Raw genomic sequence first — 18,646 nt, 5'->3', positions numbered from 1 at the left:
TATCCATTACTAACAAGCATAAGGGTTCGAATGATGAAGTTTAATTATTGAGGATGTTTACCTATAAAAAATATACCGTAACAATTATTATAAACGCACAGTGATGGAACAAAATAAAGGGTGTGTGAAAAGCCGCCCGGGTGGCTCATGGCAGTCTACTAGCCAAGCCACCCGGGCGGCTCCGGCACTATAAGGGTTAAAGGATGAAAAAGAAAAGGAAAATGGGTGAAAAATTAGGTGAATGGAGGAAAAGGAAAAGAGAGGTGTTAAGGAAGGAGAAAATAAAGAAAAGACACAGGGAAAAAGAGATAAGAGAAGAGGAAGAGGAAGAGAAAGAGATATATTAAAGAATGAAAAAGAAAAGAAAAATGGCTGAAAAATTAGGTGAATGGAGAAAAAGGGAAAGTAAGAGAGGTGTTAAGGAAGGAGATAAAGAAAAAACACAGGAAAAAAAAAGATAAGAGATGATGAAGAGGAAGAAAAGACAGATATACATTTGAAGGATAGAAACCAAAAGGAAAGAGACAGGAAGAGAAGAAGAATGAGAAAGCGACAGAAGACGGTAATGGAAAACAAACAAAATATAGAAAAGAAGGGAAGGTAGAAGATTGTATTTAACGAGGAAGAAGACAAAGAGGAAATAGTAAAAGAGATGTTGAGAAGAATAAACACAAAAGAACTGATAAATAATAATAACGAAAAATAGGTATATGTCAGAGAGCAGGATAAAGGAGATAAAGATGAGGAGGAGGAGGAGGAAGAAGAGGAGGAGAAGGAGGAGGTGAGTGGAAGAGCAAAGAGATAAACGGAGGTGAAGGATGAGGAGGAAGAAGCAAGTTTGTGGAAAGTATGATGGAGTGAGAAGTGAAGGAAATGCAGGAAGAGGAACGAAGATGGAGGAGGAGGAGGAGCAGGAGGTGTGTGTGGTGAAGGTGGAATTTTCTTTTATTTCTTACGTTTCAACTTATGGCCCCGATAGGGTTTGTTGGTGGGGCCTGGTAGTCGGCCCCACCCCGTTATGGCGCATAGCAAGTGTTTATGTTGGCGCCATCTTGTGAGTTATGCTGTCCCCCGGAGCTCATCTTTGATCCGGGTTGATAGGTGGTCTTCAGGACAGCATATGGGTAGTCTTAGGTCACTCGGCGGTGGGTGAAAAATCCTTATTGTGGCGGGAGGAGAAGAAAAAGAAGAAAAAGGAAGAGAATAGGGGAAGAGGATGAGCCTGTGATAATGGTGTTTATTGCATATGAGAAAGAAGAAGAAGAAGAGGAGGAGGAGGAGGAAGATATGGATGCAAAACAAAGCTAAAAGACGAGAATAATAAAGTGATAAAATAAAAGAACAAAGAATTAGTAGAGAAGAGAAGAATTAATAGAAGTGGAAAAGCCGAAAGTGAGTGGATTGTGGAGCAGAATATGGAACAGATAAAGCGGGCAGGTGGAAGAGGCGATATGGAGGAGTGTGTGTGAAGGAAAAGGAGGACGAGGGGGAGGAAGAGGAGGAGGTGGAGGAGGAGGTGGAAAGACTGCAGGTGGAAAGAGTTTTGAGTGGATTGTTAATTATGAGAGATAGCAAGAGAGGGAATGGCGGCACACACACACACACACACACACACACACACACACACACACACACACACACACACACACACACACACACACACACACACACACACACACACACACACACACACTTTTTTTCTCTCCCTCTATCATGTAATCAACAAAGAGAGAGAGAGAGAGAGAGAGAGAGAGAGAGAGAGAGAGAGAGAGAGAGAGAGAGAGAGAGAGAGAGAGAGAGAGAGAGAGAGAGAGAGAGAGAGAGAGAGAGAGAGAGAGAGAGAGAGAGAGAGAGAGAGAGAGAGAGAGAGAATAACAGCTTCCAAGGCTCCAACTATTGCTAATGAATCAACGCTTTCTTATTTTCTTTCTTATGACAGAGAGAGAGAGAGAGAGAGAGAGAGAGAGAGAGAGAGAGAGAGAGAGAGAGAGAGAGAGAGAGAGAGAGAGAGATTTGAGAAGGTAAAGAATGTTGCAGAAAGAGAAGAATGAGGAACGGGTAATAACTGCAAGGCGAGGAGGAGGAGGAGGAGGAGGAGGAGGAGGAGAAGGAAAAATCTTCAGGATGAGAAAACTAGTTAGCGTGATTCTTTTCGTTCCATCGCAGTTGAGTCTTGCATTTCATTGTAGTTTTTTTCTTCTTTTTTTTGTGTGTGTATTTAGAGTTTTTCGAAAGGAGGAGGAGGAGTAGGAGAAGGAGAAAGAGAAGGAAGTGTGTGTGTGTGTGTGTGTGTGTGTGTGTGTGTGTGTGAGTGTGAGTGTGCGTGTATGTGTGTGTGTGTGTGTGTTTGTGTGTGTGTCTCGGTGTGTATATCACTCTCTCTCTCTCTCTCTCTCTCTCTCTCTCTCTCTCTCTCTCTCTCTCTCTCTCTCTCTCTCTCTCTCTCTCTCTCTCTCTCTCTCTCTCTCTCTCTCTCTCTCTCTCTCTCTCTCTCTCTCTCAAAAAAAAAGAGAGAGAGAGAGAGAGAGAGAGAGAGAGAGAGAGAGAGAGAGAGAGAGAGAGAGAGAGAGAGAGAGAGAGAGAGAGAGAGAGAGACACCCCCCCTCTTCCCCTCTCTACCTGCATTTACCTGCCCCAACACCTGGCTTCCTGCTCACCGTAAATACCTTTCTTTTGATGTACGTTTATCGGTCTCTCTCTCTCGCCCTTAGATTCATCATATTTTTCTCTCCATTCCTTGATTTACGGGAACAATACCGCTCGTAGAGGTGATGTTGATGGAGGAGGAAGATTAGGTGGAAACTTGGAAGCATTGACGAGCAGGTAGCAGAAAGCCTGTTGGAGTGACCTGCGGAAAGGATTAAACCGGTACCAGCGATGGGCCAAATTTGTGGCTTTACCGTGTACCAGCGATGGGCCAAATTTGTGGCTTTACCGTGTACCAGCGATGGGCCAAATTTCTGCCATGATATAAACCTCATAAAATAGATGATGCATAAACTGATCACATATGCGCTGATATATATTATGAAATGGTTTGCGTGAGTGATGATTCTTTCTCATTATTTTACTTAAGAGGGGCCTTTAACCTAACCTAACCTAACCTAACCTAACCTAAGAAACATGACTCCCTCAGCTACCGGGTAAAGCACTTCTGGGGTGTTGAGGGGCAGGGGAAGTAAGGGAAAACGGGAAGGGAAAAGGATGATAAAAATAGAAATGAAGAAAGGAGGAAAGAGACATTGGGGGAGGGTATAAGAAGGGGGTTGTAAGCAGTAAGGAGGGGATAAGGTGATACAAAGGGGGGAGGGGGGTAAGTGGTAACGTGATATAATGGGGATAGGTGGTACAGGGATGTGAAGGGGGGTAAAGAGAGAGGGTTAAGGGGGCAGTAAGGGGATGTAGGGGGGAGAAGATGAAGTAAGGGACGTTAAAGGGGTGAGGGGAGGTGGGGGTTAGGAGGTAAGGGGGTGAAAGGGGATAAGGGGAGAGGGTTAAAAGGGAAGTAAGGTTATGTAAATAGGGGTAAGGGGATGTAAGAGACGGTAAAGGGAGGGAGGTGGAGGGGGGTTAGGGGTAAGGTAAGGAGGGTAAGGGAGGGTTAAGGGGAAGTAAGGTGATTTAAATAGTGGTAAGTGGATGTAAGGGGGACGGTAAGGGGTGAGGGGAGGTGGGGTGAGGGGGTGGGGGTTAGGGGGTAAGGGGGTAAAGGGAGATAAAGGGAGAGGGTTAAGGGGAAGTAAGGTGATTTAAATAGTGGTAAGTGGATGTAAGGGGGACGATAAGGGGTGAGGGGAGGTGGGGAGAGGGTTAAGGGGGAAATAAGGTTATGTAAATAGGGGTAAGGAGGTGGGGGTTTGGGGGTAAGGGGGTGAAGGGGGATAAGATGAAGTAAGGGACGGTAAGGTGTGAGGGGAGGTGGGGTGAGGAGGTGGGGGTTAGGGGGTGAGGGGGTGGAGGGGGTCGTCTTATGCACGCCTCACCCCCGTAATTGGAATAGTTTTTGGGTGCCTCGCGCGGCCCCGCTGACTTAATCGGGGCACTAGATGATTGGCATGTATTGAAGGCAGGCACTATACCCCTCCCCCCTCCCCATTACACCCCTCCCTCCTCTCCTTTTCATATTTCTCCCTCCCCTCATTCTCCTTCCTCTTCCTTCCCCATGTATTGGAGAAAGAACTACACCCCTCCCCCCTCCCCCCTCCCCATTACACCCATCCCCCTTCCTCTCTCCCTCCCCTCCATCTCCTTCCTCTCCCTCCTCTCCTTTTCATAATTCTCCCTCCCCTCCTTCTCCTTCCTCTTCCTTCCCCATGTATTGGAGAAAGAACTACACCCCTCCCCATTACACCCCTCCCCCTTCCTCTCTCCCTCCCTCCATCCCCTTCCTCTCCCTCCTCTCCTTTTCATATTTCTCCTTCCCCTCCTTCTCCTTCCTCTTCCTTCCCTTGTCTCCATTCCCTCCTTCTCCTTCCTCACCTCCCCCTCTTCTTCCTCACTCCCTTTTCTTGTAATGAAGGCACTACACCCATCCCCCCTCCCCTCCCCCCTTCCTCCTCCCCTCCTTCCTTTCCCTCTCCTCATTCTTCCCCATCAACCTCCCCTCTTTCTTCTTCCTATCCTCTCCCTCCCTCCTTCTCAATCATCTTCTATCCTTTCCTCCTCCCTCCTTCCATCTCCTTCTCCCTTCTCCTCCCTCCTTCTTCCCTTCTTTTCCACCCTTCTTCCCTCTACCCCTTCTTTACTTCTCCCCTCCTTCTCCCCCCTTCCCTCCTATCCATTCCTTCCCTCTCCTCCTTCCCCTCTCCCCGCCCATCCCTCTCCTCCTCCCCTCCCCCTCCTTCCTTCTCCTCCTCCTCCTCCTCCTCCTTTTCCCTCACCGTCTCCTTTATTTCTTTCACTTTTGTTTTCTCGTCACTGATATTCTTCCATTCACTCCCTTCCTCCTTCTCTTCCTCCCTCCTTTCCTCTCCCTCCCTCCTTTCCTCTCCCTCCCTCTCTTCCTCCTTACCTCCATTTCCTTATATTATCCTCCCTTGATTTTCCTTGTCTTTCTTTCTCTCATTCTTATCTTTTTCTCCGTTTTTCTGTTTCCTTTTCCTCCTTCTCTGGCACCCTTTTCCTCCTCCTCCTCCCCCTCCTCCTCCTCCTCCTCCTCTTCTTCTTTCTTCCTTCTCTTTCAATCCCTTCTCTGTTCTTCGTCTCTTTCCTTCCTCTTCTTTAAGTACCTTTCCGGTCCCTTTTCCTCCCTCATTTCCTCTCTTCTCTTCCTCTCCTGCCTCGTCTGCCTCCTAATCCTCCTCGTCTTCCTCCTCCACCTCCTCTTCTTCTTCCTCTTTATCCTCCCTCTCATCATCATCTCTCATCCTCCTTCTTCTCATCTTTCTTTTCCTCCTCCTCCTCCTCCTCCTCCTCCTCCTCCTCTTCCTCATATCTGTCTCATGTGCTTCATACTTCACCTCATTTTCACCTATCTACACCTTCTTCCACTACCTCCTCCTCCTCCTCCTCCTCCTCCTCCTCCTCCTCCTCCTCTCTGGATTCCAAGGAGCGTTATTGCTACAAAGTCCGGACTCCTCTTCGCCAGCCTGACTTAACCTGCTGAAATTTACCTGAAGTGTTACGTGTTGGGGGTGGGTGGGGGCAGGGGGGGGGTACGTGTGTGTGTGTGTGTGTGTGTGTGTGTGTGTGTTCCTAGTGACGACTTAATTTGTTTTGTAAGTGATTTTGTTTTGCTCTCTCTCCTTTGTTTCTCTCTCTCTCTCTCTCTCTCTCTCTCTCTCTCTCTCTCTCTCTCTCTCTCTCTCCTACTCATTCTAAAAACCTTAAACAAACAAACACACAAACAAACACACATCGAGAGAGAGAGAGAGAGAGAGAGAGAGAGAGAGAGAGAGAGAGAGAGAGAGAGAGAGAGAGAGAAGGCCAATTTCCCATAAACTGGAGCGGGATATCTCGGAGCCATTTACTTGGAAATTCCTCGGAGCATTATCATTCTCTCAAGCTCCTTCTCACACTTTTAATGCGCCAAGTTTTCTGCCGAACGATATCAGAGAACGCGCTTGTGTGTGGGTGTGTGCGTGCGTGTGAGTGAGAGGAAGAGGGAGAATACACGCTTCCTCTCATCCCATCTCCCACTTCACTCCCTTCCTCATCTCCCTCCTTCCCCTTCTTTCCACCTCCTTCTTCCTTCTCTAACTCAATCCTATCCCACCCAGAAAGAGATAGAATACCCGTTTCCTCTCATCCCATCTCCCACTTCATTCCTCATCTCCTTCATTCCCCTTCTTTACACCTCCTCCTTCCTTCTCTACTCTATCCTACGCCTCCCCGTCACACCTCCTAGGACATAACACAGGTAAGGAAGGTCTACAGGTGAGCTGGGTAACATACACGGCCTCTGAGGTAACACACTAGCCCTTCCTCTCTCTCCACCTCCTCCTCTTCCTCCCTGCCTCCTACCCCCCACTACCCACACTTACTACACGACTATACTTACAAACTGTTGGTCATGGTGGTGATGGTGGTGGTGACAGTGGTGGTGATGGTGGTGATCTTCTCTTTCTAAATGTGGTTAGTTTTCATCTCCTCTTTTCTTCTCTTTTACTTTCTCCTCCTCTTCCCTTCCGTTATAGATTTTTTTTCGTCTCCTCCTCCTCCTCCTCCTCTTCCTCTTCCTTCCTCTCTCCTCCGTTTCCTCTTTCTCTCTTGATTCCGCTTCTTCGTCTCTTTTACTATCTCTTTTTTTTCTGCTTATTCTTATTTTTTTTATTATACCTCTGCCATTTCTTCCTCCTCCTCCTCCTCCTCCTCCTCCTCCTCCTCCTTCTCTTCCCCTTACTTCTCATCTTCCCCGATTTCGAGTTTTTCTTTTCTCCTTATAGTTCCCGATCCCCCTCTTCATCTCCTTCTTCCCCCTCCTCCTCCTCATCATCATCATCATCATCCTCATCCTCCTCCTTATTCCTGTCAACCATCTCTTCCTCGTTCTCGTCCTCCTCCTCCTCCTCCTTCCCTCCTGTGACACTTATCCTTTCACTTACATCCCCTCCTCCCCCTCTTCATCCTCTTCATCCTCCTCCTCATCCGCCTTCTCCTGTGGCTGACGGATTGAGTAAGTCACTGAAACCAGGCAGCCTTGTAATGGGCAAATTGGTTTTGAGCTGCCTAATCGTCCATGTTTCCACGTTTCCATGTTTCCTCCTCCTCCTCCTCCTCCTCCTCCTCCTCCTCCAAGGCAGTACCATAGAGATTAAACGATCTCTCTCTCTCTCTCTCTCTCTCTCTCTCTCTCTCTCTCTCTCTCTCTCTCTCTCTCTCTCTCTCTCTCTCTCTCTATCTCTCTCTCTCTCTCTCTCTCTCTCTCTCTCTCTCTCTCTCTCTCTCTCTCTCTCTCTCTCTCTCTCTCTCTCTCTCTCTCTCTCTCTCTCTCTCGATCTATATCTATCTATCTAGCTATCTCTGTATGTCTGTTTGCCTATCTATCCATCTATCTACTGTCAATCTATCTACTTCGTTTATTGCTACTTAAAACTCAAGAGAGAGAGAGAGAGCAGCGTGAATTTTTGAAGAACCAGTTTACTTTTACATTCATGGAGAGTTTTACACCTGAGAGCGGAGGAGGAGGAGGAGGAGGAGGAGGAGGAGGAGGAGAGAGGAGGAAGCAGACAGATAGAATTAGATTACCAGGTTGAAAAGAAGGGATGGTTAGCAATACCGCCCTTTCTGCCCCTTCCCTTCCTTTTCCTTACCCCTTCTTTCCCTTCCCTTCCCTCTCCTTTCCTTCTTTTCCCTTCCCTTCCCTTCCCGTACCTTACCCTACCTTACCTTACCTTACTTTACCTTCCCTTCCCCTCCTTTTCCTTCACTTCCCTTCCCCTTCCCCTTCCCTTTCCTTCCCTTTCCATCCCTTCCCCTCCCTACCTTTTCCTTACCTTACCTTTCCTTCCCTTCCCTTCCCTTCCCTTTCCTTTCCTTCCTTTCATTAATAAAGCAAAAAGGTGGACCAAAAAATGCAACAGGTAAAAATGTATTGAGTTTATTTTGTCGAGTTAAATGTTGTAAACCGCCTACTGTTTTGTTGCTGGGCATTTTTGAGTGGGGTGGAATATATTAATTATTTGATTTCCATGCACTGTGGAAAAAATGGGGAGAGAGAGAGAGAGAGAGAGAGAATTTACATAGAATTTACATAGAAAATCAGACCACACAGACCCCATGGTCCAGACTTGGTGGTCTGTCCTTAAACCTAAGTGATTTTACAGTAATCAGAAGACTCCAAAACGTTGCATTTCTACTCTAGTTGATATTAAGTTGAAGGAAGTGACGGTCGAGCTTGTTTTTGAAGGAGTCAATCGTGTTACACTGGACCACTGACGGTGGAAGCTTATTCCATTCTCGCACTACAACGTTGGTGAAGAAAAATTTGGTGCAGTCTGAATTTACTTGTCTACATCTGAGTTTTACGCCATTGTTCCTCGTGCGCAAAGTGTCATCGATCATAAACAATGTTGATCTGTCTACATTCGTGAAACCATTAAGTATTTTAAAACATTCGATCAGTTTTCCTCGGAGGCGACGTTTCTCAAGAGAGAACATGTTAAGGGTAGAAAGCCTTTCTTCGTAGGATTTGTTGCGCAAGGAAGGGATCATTTTCGTTGCCCGACGCTGAACACCTTCTAATTTAGCAATATCCTTTGCATGGTGGGGAGACCAAAACTGTACCGCATATTCCAAGTGGGGTCTGACTAAACTGTTGTAGAGCGGGAGTATTACATCTTTATTCTTGAATACAAAGTTTCTTTTAATGAAGCCCAACATTCTGTTCGCTTTATTTGCTGCATCGATGCATTGCTGTGAGAATTTGAGGTTTGACGCGATTTTGACCCCCAAGTCTTTGACGCATTGAACGCTTTTGAGTTTAACGCCGCGCATTTCGTATTCGAACTTCTTATTCCTCGTTCCAACTTGAAGGACCTGGCACTTGTCTACGTTAAAGGGCATCTCCCATCTATCCGACCAAGCTGAAATTTTGTGCAAATCCTCTTGGAGGCTTTGCCTGTCTTCGTCAGTGAGAACCGAGTTGCCAATCTTTGTGTCGTCTGCAAATTTACTAATGCGGTTATTGAGTCCAACATCCACGTCGTTGATGTAAATAATGAAGAGCACTGGGCCAAGGACCGAGCCCTGAGGGACGCCACTAGTGACAGGCGCCCACTCTGAGTTAAATCCGTCAATCACTACTCTTTGTTGTCTGTTGCTCAACCAATTCGCGATCCATTGGTTTACTTGACCGTCAATACCTATTTGCTTTAATTTGTAAAGTAATTTATGATGCGGGACTTTATCAAACGCTTTCTGAAATCAAGATAGACTACGTCCAGTGATTTGGTTACGTCATAAACAGTGAAGAGGTCGTTATAAAAGGTTAATAGGTTTGATAGGCAGGATCTTTTGTTTCGAAGCCATGTTGTGAGTCCCCAATCAATGAGTGGCTTTCAAGGTAATTCACAATTTTGTCTCTAATTATGCCCTCAAGTAGCTTACCTACAACCGAAGTTAGACTAATGGGCCTGTAATTACCTGGTACTTTTTTGTCTCCTTTCTTGAAAATCGGTGTCACGTTAGCCTTTTTCCAATCTGAAGGACGATGCCTTGTCGCAAGGACATATTGAATACGGTTGTGAGGGAGGAGAGTATTTCGCTCTTTGTTTCTTTCAGCAGAGTTGGATATACTTTGTCAGGTCCAGGACTTTTATTTGTTTTAAGTGAATGGAGAGCTTTAAGGACTTCATCGGTTGTTATTTCAAAATTAGGCAATGCATGCTCGAGATTTACAATAGTACTGGTGTTGGTGGTAGCGAGAGGAAGACTGTTAGTATTAAACACCGAGGAAAAGTAATTGTTTAAGAGGTTTGCAATGTGTTGGCTGTCAGTCACTAGTGCACCGTCGCTGTTTGTTAAAGGTCCAATACCACTTTTGATCGCCTTTCTGTTGTTTATGTAACTGAAGAAAGATTTCGGATTATTTTTACAGTTGGCTGCAATATTTTCTTCGTATCTACGCTTTGCCTGACCTACTAGTCTTTTTACTCGTCGCCTGGCATCATTATAAAGTCTAATGTTTTCGGGCGTGCTTTGTTCTTTCTTTAACCTGTAAAACAATTTTCTCTCATTGACTGATTGTTTAATTTCGCTATTAAACCACGGTGGGCTTTATTAGTGTTAATTCGCTTCTCGCACAAGGGGACGAATGTGTTCTGCTGAGTGAGTAAGTGATTTTTAAGGCTTAGCCAGGCTTCCTCTACGTTGCCGTCATCTGACAGTTGTATTTCTGTTAGTTTTGTCGGATTTCTACGAAGTTAGCTCTTTTGAAATTGGGCACCTTTACTTTATTTTCAGTCACTGATGATTGAGCTTTAATGTCGACGCGCACTAATTTATGATCGCAAGAACCGAGGTGTTCTCCTACCGTGACACTACTGATTAGGTTATCTTGGGTCGTTATAACAAGGTCGAGTATATTATTTTGTCGAGTTGGCTCAGAAACCATTTGGCTTAGATAATTTTCTTCTAGAAATTCGATCATTCTATGTGACTCGCCTTCTGTACCTGACAGTGTCGCCCAGTCGATATGGGGAGGTTAAAGTCTCCTAATATCAGTGAATCGCTGTTATTAAGTGACTGCCTTAAGACGCTGTACATTTCAAGGTCGTCATCGAGTGATTGCCCGGGAGGTCTGTAGGTGACAGATATATTTAAGTTGACTTTTGCAATGTTTACTCGCACGCACAAATGTTCAACGTTACTGTTTCCCGGTGTTTTGTCAGTGGGTTGCAAATAGCTTTTGACATAAAGGGCGACGCCACCACCTCTACGGTTTACACGATCTTTGTTGAAGAGTCTGTAGCCATCTATGTTGTATTCGGAACTTAAATCAATATTTGTGGTGTCGATAAATGTTTCGGTTATAGCAATTATGTCAAAATTTTCTGTTAAAGCAAGACATCTCAGTTCATCAAATTTGTTTCTTAGGCTACGCGCATTAAAACTAAGGATTTTAAGTTATCTAGAGGCTTAGTAATAGAGGTGGTGGTACTTGCGGATCACGGTTACGGGTTTGTTGCGATGCACGGCGTCTATTTACACGGGTGGGGTGGAGGGACGTGGCCGTGACTCGTTTTTGTTCGGATGACACGCACTGCTTCGTTGAGGAGCCTTCCGAGTCTGGCTGCCCTGATGGAGAAAGGTGCAATCCGTCCCTGTAAAGAGAGAGAGAGAGAGAGAGAGAGAGAAGAGAAGAGAAGAGAAGAGAAGAAATGAGAAGAAACGAGATGAAAAGAAAAGACAAGAAAAGAAAAATATAAATAATAAGTGAGAGAAAAGAGATAAAGTAGAGAAAGAAGGGATAGAGAGAAAGAGAAGTGAATGTAGAGGGATACGCAGATGTCAGTGTTTGGGGTTTCTTATAAGTTGTCGTGACGTCATCGAGCGTTAGTGTCACCCCAGTGGTTCGTAACAGCGGTGTAACAAGCTATCACGAATACAATCTCTCACTAATCCATTTTTTTACTTACACTTAATCTTCACAACTACATCACGGATCTCTATGGTTTCTGATACCGAGTCAAATATTCTCAAACGTTTCTCGGCCTATACAGACATTTGATAAGGCTTCCGTAGAGGTTGTTGTGGGTAATTCCATGGTAGGTAATTTTGTGAGCCTTGTGGTAGTGTGACAAGGCTTCTCTACACCATGAATGTGAAAAAATATCAATGAGAATTCAATTAATCTCCCTTGTGGTCCTTGGTGGTATTTGTTGGCGAGTAGAAAGCTTTTGAAAATACGGACAGGCGTGCAATGAAGAGTGATTTTCCTTTGACACACACACACACACACACACACACACACACACACACACACACACACACACAGCTCCACCTCACGCTTACAAATTCATTAACATATCTTACCTTATCTTCTCCTCCCCTCCACTCCCATTTCCTCCTCCTCTCCATTCTCTACCTCTCATTCTCCTCCTGCTCTTCCTCCTCCTCCATTCATCCACCTTTCCCTCTTCTTATCTTACCTCTCTTTTCTTTCCTTCTTATCTTTCCATCATCATTCTCATCCTCTTCCTTTTCTACCCATTCTATTTCCCTTCTTCCATCATTCTCTCCTCACATTTCCTCTCTTCCCCGTTCTTCTGCTCCTCCTCCCTTCTTCCTCTCCTTTTACCTTCGTCCTCATCTCCTCCTCCTCCTCCTCCTCCTCCTCCGCGGCTCATATGAATCCAGTTTTCTCCCCCTTTTCATAATCTCATCAGCGGGAGATTAGAACACATAAAAGCGAGAAGAGAGAACGGTGTGTGTGTGTGTGTGTGTGTGTGTGAGGTTGTGTGGTTGAAAGTACGGTAATGATGGTCGTGGTGGTAGTAGTAATCGTAGTAGTAGTAGTAGTAGTAGTAGTAGTAGTAGTAGTAGCGGCGGCGGTGGAGACGGCGGCGGCGGGAGTGGACTCGTAATAGAAAGAGAGAAAAAAGTTTGAAGTTATAACCAACTCGATTTTGTTGTAGATGGTGACAAAGGTAAGCTAGGGGACGTTCTCTGCTTCTGGAGGAGGAGGAGGAGGAGGAGGAGAGTAGTGAAAAAATTCTACCCTTCATAACTTTGTATAACCATCTTTCTTTTTCCCTTATTTTTGTTGGACCATTCTCTTTTCTTGTCATTGTACTTCTTTGTCTTTCTCTCTTCCTCCTCCTCCTCCTCCTCCTCCTCCTCCTCGGTCTCCTCTCCCAATACATCATCTCCCATTCCCAAAGCGGCGGAAGTATATTGTTTGGATAAAAATAAAAAATGAAATAAATAAAATGAAGTAAAATTAATCATGTTCCGAGAAACGAATTTTAACATTTAATTAGTGAGCTGTTGATTTTGATTTTTTGTTGTTGTTTTTTTAATCGGCATTTTTTTTTGTTTGTTTGTTTGTTCGTGATCGTTAATGAGCACATGTGTTGTCACCTGTCACTGCCCTTTTTTTTTCTTTTTTTTTCTTCTTTTTTTAATTTTTTTTTTAATTGTGTGTGTGTGTGTGTGTGTGTGTGTGTGTGTGTGTGTGTGTGTGTGTGTGTGTGTGTGTCTTCATTAACGACATTATCATTTTCTTCGCTATCTTTACTTTCCTCTTTTTTTCTTCTATTCACTTTCTTTTCCTTTTTTCTTTTTCTATATATATTTTTTTAGGTCCATTTCTCTTTCATTAACGATATTATTCCTCCGTTTTCTTTGTGTTTTTTTTTTGCCTTGTTTTGTTTTCTTCTTCTATTGCTTATTTATACGTTTTCTGATGTGGCTTTGAACAGTTTACTTACTTCGTTTATATTTATTTTTTCTCCGTCAATTCCTTTATTTCTGGTTTTCCTTTCATTATTAAGTTTATTGTCTGTTTGTTGTGTGGATTCCAATTTTCTACCGTGTTATATTATTTTCCCTCCTCCTCCTCCTCCTCCTCCTCCTCCTTCTCCTCCTCCTCCCTTTCTTTTACCTTTTTCCCTATTCTCTATCATCTATTCCTCCTTCTCGATCTTTTCCCTACTTCCTCATTTTCCTCTCTCTTCCCTTTTTTCCTCCCTTTTCCTCTCTCTCTCTCCTCTCTCCCCATTTCTAAACTCTCCCTCTCTCTCTCTCTCTCCTCCTCCTCCTTCTTTCATTCTCTCTCTCTCCTCTCTCTCTCCTCCTCCTCCTCTCTCTCCTCCTCTCTCTCTCTCTCTCTCTCTCTCTCTCTCTCTCTCTCTCTCTCTCTCTCTCTCTCTCTCTCTCTCTCTCTCTCTCTCTCTCTCTCTCTCTCTCTCTCTCTCTCTCTCTCTCTCTCTCTCTCTCTCTCTCTCTCTCTCTCTCTCTCTCTCTCTCTCTCTCTCTCTCTCTCTCTCTCTCTCTCTCTCTCTCTCTCTCTCTCTCTCTCTCTCTCTCTCTCTCTCTCTCTCTCTCTCTCTCTCTCTCTCTCTCTCTCTCTCTCTCTCTCTCTCTCTCTCTCTCTCTCTCTCTCTCTCTCTCTCTCTCTCTCTCTCTCTCTCTCTCTCTCTCTCTAACTTTTTCAATATGGTTAGTGAGGATAAAAAAAAGTATTCAGGAGTTTATTCTTACGTACTTAAAACGTGTGTGTGTGTGTGTGTGTGTGTGTGTGTGTGTGTGTGTGTGTGTGTGTGTGTGTGTGTGTGTGTGTGTGTGTGTGTGTGTGTGTGTGTGTGTGTGTGTGTGTGTGTGTGTGTGTGTGTGTGTGTGTTGGTTGAGTAACAGGAGCCAACTTGGGTTTAGTATCAAATCCTCTTTCTCTCCTTTCCTCCTCCTCTTCCTCCTCCTCCTCCTCCTCCTCCATTTTTCTCCCTCATCTCATTTCTATGTTCCAATTTTTCTCCTGAGTTTCCATTCACTTCTGTTTGCTCTCCTTTTTTTCCATCATGTCCGAGATTGAAATTTCTTCCATTCATTCTCCCTCCTATTCTTCTTCTATCCATCTTACTCCTGTCTCTCCCCTTATCCCTCCTTACCCCTTCTTCATCCTTCCCCTTTTGTAGTCTTCCCTCCTTCCCTCTCTCTTTCCCTCCCTTCCTCTCTTACACTCCATTCCCCCTCCGTCCTTCCTTCACTCCCACCCACTTTCCCTCCTTACCTCCCTCCCTACTTCCATCACCCTCCTCCCTCTCTCCCTTCGTCAGCCCCAGAGCCTTGTCTTAAGTGTACGCGGATCTGAATGCTAATTTCACTCGGGGTAATCATGGGCTCGGGGGCGGCCATCCACTTAGCCAGATTGAGTCGCCTCGCCGTCAGGTATTGGCTCTTTTACCCGGGGCTACGAGGGGCTGATTAGGGCCGCCGATCTTGCCGCCCCTAACCGCTCCCCGCCGCTCCCTGCCCCGCCCCCCCATCACCGTAGTCCTGCCGCATTTGCCGTAGGACTTAATAGCGCTCTGGGACGGTTTAAAGAAGGGGTGAGGATAGAGGAATGGCTGTTAAGGAGGAGAAGGAGGAGTTATCGTGGTTTGAGTAAGGGGGAAGTGAGGGTAGAGGAATGGGTGGTAAGGAGGTGGAGGGGTGAATGTGGGTGGTTGGGGTAAGGGAGGAAAGTGAGGGAAGAGGAGGAGAAGGAGGAGGAGGAGGTCAGTGGATGAAGAAAGAAGGAAATAAGGACAGAGGATGGGAGGAGGAGAAAAACATGGAATTAGTGGTTGGAGAGAAAGAGGATTGGGAGGAGGTTGATAAAGAGAAGGAAGACGAGTAAGTGGAGTTAGAGAAACGGGAAAATGAGAATAAAGGAAAAAGATAAGGAGGAGGAGGAAGAGGAAGATGAGAAATTGTGGTTTGGGAGATGGGGAAAATGAAGATTGGAGAAGGTTAGGAAGAGGAGGATAAGGTAGGAGATTGGGGAGAGAGAGAGAGAGAGAGAGAGAGAGAGAGAGCGAAGGATATTGACAAGAAGGACCAGAGGCAGGTGGACTATACTGGAGGAGGAGGGGGAGGAAGAAGAGGAGGAGGAGGAAGAGGAGGAGGAGGAGGAGGAGGAGGAGGAGAAGAGATGAGTGTGAGGGAGAAACAACCGTAGTGACAGGAGTGAAGGAGGAGCGAAGGAGAGAGGGAAGGAAGTGGAGAAGGAGGAGGAGGAGGAGGAGGAGGAGGAGGAAGGGAAGAAGAGTGTGAGGTAACGTTCCTGAGTGAGAAAGGAAAGGAAGAACAGCAGTGGGAGAAGAGAGAGAGAGAGAGAGAGAGAGAGAGAGAGAGAGAGAGAGAGAGAGAGAGAGAGAGAGAGAGAAAAGAATGGAGGCAAAGGAAATAAAAACGGAGGTACATAGATAATTGTGGAGTTGAGGAAAGGTAGGAAAGGGAGAGAAGCGGTTGATAAAGAGAGGAAGGTAGGAAAGGGAGAGAAGCGGTTGATAAAGAGAGGAAGGGAGGAAAGGAAAACCAAAAGGAAAAGGAAGAAATAATATAAAGGAAACAAAAACGAGGGTAATGTTGATGGTTAAGAAGGAAAGGACAGGTAGGAAAGTTAGATAAAAATAACAATAACAATACATAGTGAAGCTGTAGATAAGGAAGGAAGGAAAAAGAGGAAAGAAGAATAGCGAGTAGCGGGCTTTTTTCTGTACTCTCTTTATTGCCCTTGAGCCGTGTCCTCTAATATAAAAAATAAAATAAAAAAATAAAAAGAGGATGAAGGTATATAGGTAATTATTACGTAAAGAAAAGGTAGACTAGGCAAAACAAAGGGAGAAATAACTGTAGTCTTGAAGGGAGCATACTAAGGGGGAAGGGGGAAGGGGGAGGGGGAGATAAGGGAGCACAGGTAGGTAAGGGGGAGAGGCCAGGTGTTAATGGTGACAAGTAATAGGTGATAACAGGAGAAGGGAGAGACGTGGGTATTGGGAAAGAGGAAAGGAGAGGAGAGGAGAGGGTGGTGATTGTAGCCATAGTATAGTAGCTGTAGCCGTAGTAGTAGTAGTAGTAGTAGTAGTAGTAGTAGTAGTAGTAGTAGTAGTAGTAGGAGGAGGAGGAGGAGGAAAAGGAGGAGGACAGTTAAAAAAGTGAGAAGTGTTGAGTGAGACAGATAGACAGAAAGACAGACAGGCAAACACACAAACAGACAAACAGACAGAGAACAGAACAAAACACACAAACAGGTAGACGGACAAGGAAAGGAAACTATAAGCAGGGTGGAACAGGAGGATAGGGACAAGGGAAACACTCAAATTCTAGCTTGGCAGGGTGAGGCAGGCAGGAGAATGAGGGACGCTTGGCAGGGTAAATCAAGGTATAAGGAAGAGCAGGGTGGGGCAGGGACAGGCTGGACAGAGGCAGGGGAGAGGGAAGCAAGTCAGGGAAGGCCATGCAGGGGATCAAGGAAAAGCAGGGGAGTCAGGCAGGGGCGGGACAGGGGTCTGGGGGGAAAGGCAGGGGAGTCAGGAAGATGCGGGCAGGGCAGAAGCTGGGTAGAGACAGAGTATAGGAGGCCAAGTCAAGCAGGGGAAAGGAAAAGGCAGGGAGGGTTAAGCAGGGGCGGGGCAGGGGAAGAGCAGGGAGAGGCAGGGGCAGGGAGATGGCAGAGGCTGAGCAGATGCAAGGGAAGGAAATATCTACAGTGACCTCCAATGACCTCACTCTCTCTCCCCCTGACAGCTGAATTGGGCGACTATGACCCTAGGAGACACTTGCCAGGTTAGGGATTGGAGTTTCGCTTCGTTAAGACCCAAACCGTGGTCTTGGAAAATAGAATCGGCGACCTCCACACAAAGCTGATGTGAGTATTGGTAGTAGTAGTAGTAGTAATAGTAGTAGTAGTAGTAGTAGTAGTAGTGGGGCGTGGCAGGGCGCGGCAGGGGTCCAGGCACACTCCATATAATCAGTTCCCCGACACTCAGGTGGGAAATAATTGGAAAACTTCTCCTCCGCTTTATGGGAAAGGACCACGAAACTAACACCAATTTCTCTCCCCCATCCCTCCCAGGCCCTCTCCCTCCTTTCTCCCTTTCTTCTCCCTCTCTTGTCCCTCCTTCCCTCCTCTTCTCTGTCCCTATATCCCTTACTTGCTCCTTCATCATCTCCGTTTCTCCTTCCCTTCTTTATTTTTCCTCTCCCTCCTTCCCTTGGTTTTTCCCTCATCAATTCTGTCCCTCCCTCCTTCCTTCCTCTCTCCTATCCTTTCCTCCTTCCTATCCTGTTCCTTCCTTCCTTCCTTCCTTCCTCTCTTCTTTCCTCCTTCCTCGCCCTCTCTCCCTTCTCCTTTCTTCTCCTCTGTCGCTTCTTCCTTCCTCTTCCCTGTCCCTTCATCTCTCTTTCCTTCCTCTCCTTTGTCCCTCCCTCCTTCCTTTCTTCTCCTCCGTCCCTCTCTCCTTCCCTCATTCCTCACCTCTCTTCCTCCCTCTTTTCCTTCCCCTTCCTCTATCTCCTCTTTCCCTCTATCTCTCCTTCCTTCAACTCCACCCCTCCCCTTTCCCCCTCTCCCTCTCCCCCTCTTTCCTCTCCTCACCAAGAACACGGCGCCGGGGCATAACTTTACGCAGCATTAACGGAAAACAAAAACACGGGACAAGGGAACACACGGAGGCACTCGAACACAGGGGCGGCGGAGGGACGAGGAAGGAGGACAAATAAATAAGCAGTAAGACCGCCTATAAAATCGCTTCCCCGGGACAGGCGGCGAACGGGGCGAGACGGGGCTGGCAAGGATAGACAGGACGGAGGGTTGGCAGGGGGAAGGGTTAATAGGGAGGGTTGGTAGGGTGGAGGATAGGCAGGGCGGAGGGTTGGCAGGGGGAAGGGTTAATAGGGAGAGTTGGTAGGGCGGAGGATAGGCAGGGCGGAGTGTTGGCAGGGGGAAGGGTTAATAGGGAGAGTTGGTAGGGCGGAGGATAGGCAGGGCGAAGTGTCGGGAGGGGAAGGGTCGAAGGGGTGGAGTGTCGGTCGAGAGTCTTGACGGGCCGAGCAAAGCCAGAGCGAGACACGAGGGGGGTGGAGGGCCAGGACAAGGACGCGCCGGGCTCTTATATACCAGGTAAATAAACACTGGCCTCGAGGAGACTGCCAATAAAGAGCCGAGTCAACATCAATCACACAAAGTTTCCATGACTGCTGGCAACGCTGCTTCGGGGGACTC

The sequence above is a fragment of the Eriocheir sinensis genome, chromosome 56, assembly GCF_024679095.1.
Source record: "Eriocheir sinensis breed Jianghai 21 chromosome 56, ASM2467909v1, whole genome shotgun sequence".
In the NCBI taxonomy this organism is placed as follows: Eukaryota; Metazoa; Arthropoda; class Malacostraca; order Decapoda; family Varunidae; genus Eriocheir; species Eriocheir sinensis.
This window is presented reverse-complemented; position numbering follows the sequence as displayed.